Genomic DNA, 2,725 nt, shown 5'->3' with positions numbered 1-2,725 from the left:
ATGCTCTACGTTGAGGGTTTCTTTATCCAATCTGCCTTTATAATTTTAAAAAGGGTCCCTTTTTGTATCGTAACATGTTCGCCTCCACTTCCACATCCATCAACACACATTGCTCCTCCTGCCCTATTGTCACAGGAGCCTGGTCCTCCCGGGAAGTCTGTGCTGAGACCACGGTCCTGTGCCTGTGGCTACAGGGGGCCTCCGCTGTGGGCCTTTCAAAGCCAGGAAACGCGTCTCATTGGTTTGGTTTAAGGGAAATGCATCATGAGTTCATGCTGACATTTATGAACAAATTCAGGATGAAAGGGCTTTCTCATTTGGTCTTATTTGCATATATCTTTGCGTCTCCCCTTCATCTCTTTTCAAGCATTTAATTGGCCGCAGATGAAAGAGAGGACGCTACTTAGTCTAAATGCTACGTGCTCCTTCTTCAAAACACAGCCAGCCATTCCAGTAACTCCCCTGCCCTTGGCCTGGGAGCTCATTAAACCGCAGGAGAGTCTACCTGGACCGGATCCAGGGGCGGCTCCCCTTGTCCTGACCAGCTCACCGAGGCGGTATCGCAGGCGAAGGCCTCCTCACCTCGGGAAGCCTGTGCTGTGGGCGGTCACTGCCTCGGCACGGCTGGGAACCTGCGCCCCTGGGTGTGACTACAGCCTCACACGGGGCAGGGACGAAGTGCAAGGCGGGTCGTGGGGAGAGAAGAGGCTGCGTCCTGCTGGACCAGCAGCGGGACGAGAGCCGAGGAGGGCCCGGACGGAGAGGCCGGGGCACGAGGGCTGAGAACGGCAGGTCGTGCGTGTTCCCAGCCCCCTCCCCCCCCCCGTCCCTTCCCCCACCCCCACCCCCCGGTCCCTGCGGAATGTGAGGTCACTTCAGTTCTGCCGGGGCCGCTGCTCCTCCTGCACTGCAGACCCCACCCCTTCCAACCGGCAGGGTTTTCAATCAACACTGTACGTGCATTTCCTCTTTCCTGTGACTTTAACATTCCCTTTTCTGTAGCTTTATGGTAAGAATACAGCGTGTACTACGTGTAACATACAACAACATGTGTTAATGGTTTAAGGCTATTTAAGACTAACAGTAGGCTATTAGTAGTTAAGTTTGGGGGAGTCTAAAGTTACACACAAATTTTTGACTGTGCGGGGGTTGGCACCCCTAACCCCCATGTTGTTTAAGGGTAAACTGTACAGCATATACAGATATCAAGTCATTAGGTTGTACACCTGAAACTAATAAAACGTTGTATGTCAATTATATCTCAATAAAAAAAGCAGTAAATCCTGTGCTACATTCATCGAAGCACAGCTCCTGCTTCATCTTTCTCTTGGAACTGGACCCCTTCGCCCGTTCCGGTTCCTGGCCTGAGCTCTGCCTTCGCTCACGCTGGGCGGCGGTGGGGCTGTCCCGTGCACCCCAGCCGTCGACCAGCATTGCTGGCTTCTCCCCGTGAGATGCCAGGAGCAGCCCCTTCGCTGTGACAGCCAGAGATTGCCGATGGCCCCTGAGGAGCCACGTCGCCCCGTGGGGAGCCACAGCTCCAGCTCTTCTGGCTTCCCATGCCCGGCACCCACCACCGACCCAGTTCAAGAAGCCAACCAGCCGCGGACGGCGTGTGGCTGTGGCGCAGGCGTGCATGCCAGAGGGTTGTGCTCTCGCACCGCTGAGTGGTTCTGAGAACCGTGAACACGTTTCTAAGTTAACAGTGGTTAAGAGAACCCGTGAATACGTTTGTGTTTTGAAGAAGGAGCACGTAGCATTTAGACTAAGTAGAGTCCTCTCTTTCATCTGCGGCCAATTAAATGCTTGAAAAGGGATGAAAGGGAGACGCAAAGATATATGCAAACATCCTTATCCTAAGTTCACATAATTATAAAGAACATGTTTTCTGCTGTCTTCTACGTTACAGACATGCTTGAAATGCACTTCACTGAGGACCTTTAAGTGAAAAGAACTTACTAAATTTGTGGAGAAGTCACTAGAAACCTAATCTTGTCTTTGGAATGAACCAATCAGCCAACTCAGGCTACTGTGAACCCAAACTATTAAAAAAAGAAAAGAAAAAAGAAGACACCAGTAGGAAGGGCTCCTGGTGGCTAACTGGGCTGGAAAAAAAAGCAATAATAATAATAATAATAATAATAAGCAGAGCCTAGCAGCCAGTTCTGCACAGGGGCCTCTCACTCAAACTACAATTCCGGGAGAAGCTCTGCCTGCACTGTGTCCACCACCTGGTCTGGGGCAGAGGGAGCAGACCAGTGGCCCAGCAGAGCCCAGCAGAGCCCAGCAGAGCCCAGCAGAGCCCAGCAGAGCCCAGCAGAGCCCAGCAGAGCCCAGCAGCCTAGCTGGAGGGGCCTGGTGGCAGCAGCCTCAGTGCGCAGCAGTATGGAGCCGTCCCGCAGCAGTGCTGTGCTCACAGCCCAGCGGTGTCACTTTGAGCTGTTTGCACCTAATAAAGTTTCCTTCTTCACCGCAACCCTAACTGGGATTCCTGTTGGCACTGAATTGGCACCTTCACCCAGAGCACCTGCCCTTGCCTTCCGCCCTGGCCCCGCCTTCAGTGTCGGCTCGAGGCCCCGCCCCGCCCCTTGCGTCCGCCCTGCCCCGCCCCTTGCGTCCGCCCTGCCCCGCCCCTTGCGTTCGCCCCGCCTCCCGCGTTCATCCGCGCCCCAGGCCCGCCCCTGGCTTCCGCCCGAGGCCCCGCCCCCTTGCTCACCAGCGCCCC

The sequence above is a fragment of the Plecotus auritus genome (genome assembly GCF_963455305.1).
Source record: "Plecotus auritus genome assembly, chromosome: 4".
NCBI lineage: Eukaryota > Metazoa > Chordata > Mammalia > Chiroptera > Vespertilionidae > Plecotus > Plecotus auritus.
The sequence above is the reverse complement of the archived record's forward strand: the minus strand, read 5'-3'. Positions refer to the sequence as shown.